Source organism: Haliaeetus leucocephalus, unplaced genomic scaffold (genome assembly GCF_000737465.1).
Source record: "Haliaeetus leucocephalus isolate CR32 unplaced genomic scaffold, Haliaeetus_leucocephalus-4.0 Scaffold932, whole genome shotgun sequence".
Lineage (NCBI taxonomy): Eukaryota > Metazoa > Chordata > Aves > Accipitriformes > Accipitridae > Haliaeetus > Haliaeetus leucocephalus.
In genome coordinates this window covers 16,946,020-16,946,804 of record NW_010973368.1, presented here as the reverse complement: position 1 = coordinate 16,946,804, position 785 = coordinate 16,946,020, and positions in this window count along the sequence as shown.

Here is a 785-nt window from a genome sequence, read left to right as displayed (position 1 = left end):
GACCTCCGATAGCCTTTGACCAAAATCCGCTAGTAGGAGAAAGTAAAGACGAGGCTGTTTCTGTAACTATTAAAACCCAAGCAAGGACAGTGATCATTTCTGTCTGTATGACCGGAAAATGCCCTCGGGGCCGGGCCGGGGGGACGACGACGGGGACGTGCCCGGGGGTTGCCCGTAACTTCGGATTACAACTAAAGCATGCCAAAAGCGGCTAAGAAAAAAAGAGATAACGAGGTGAGAAAGCAAAGAAGGGCTTTACTGTAAAGTAAGGAAAACCAGGTTGGGGGGGAGGGGGGAAGAACCCAAACCACGAAATCGCGTGGATAGCGGCTGCCCCTGCAGCCCGTGCAACCTCGGCTCACCCGATGCCGGCTCCGAGGACGGGCGCGGAGCCGCAGGGGCTCTGACCCCCGCCGGCCGCCCTCGGCTCCGGCCTTCTGACCCCTCTGGGAGCCCACCTTAGCCCTTCCAAGTGCCCCGGCTCCGCACGGGGCTTCGCCGCCGCCTGCGCTCGGGGAGCGGGGGGCGAAGGAGAGGGGGGCGCGGGGTGGTACCGGCCCCGCCCGGCGGCTGCGGGCCGCGGTGGGGGGGGGTGTGCACCCAGCGCCCTTCCCGTAAGGCTACCTGAGGGAAGTCCTTCCCGGCGGCCTCCGGAGGGAAGCCCCGCCGCTGCGCGGGTTTGCGAGAGCTCCTCTACCTTTGGTTTTCGCGGCAGGAACCGGGTGGGGCTGGGAACGGCCGGGGAGGGGGGCGCGGCGGGGGCCCGGCTGCGCTGGGCGCCGGTG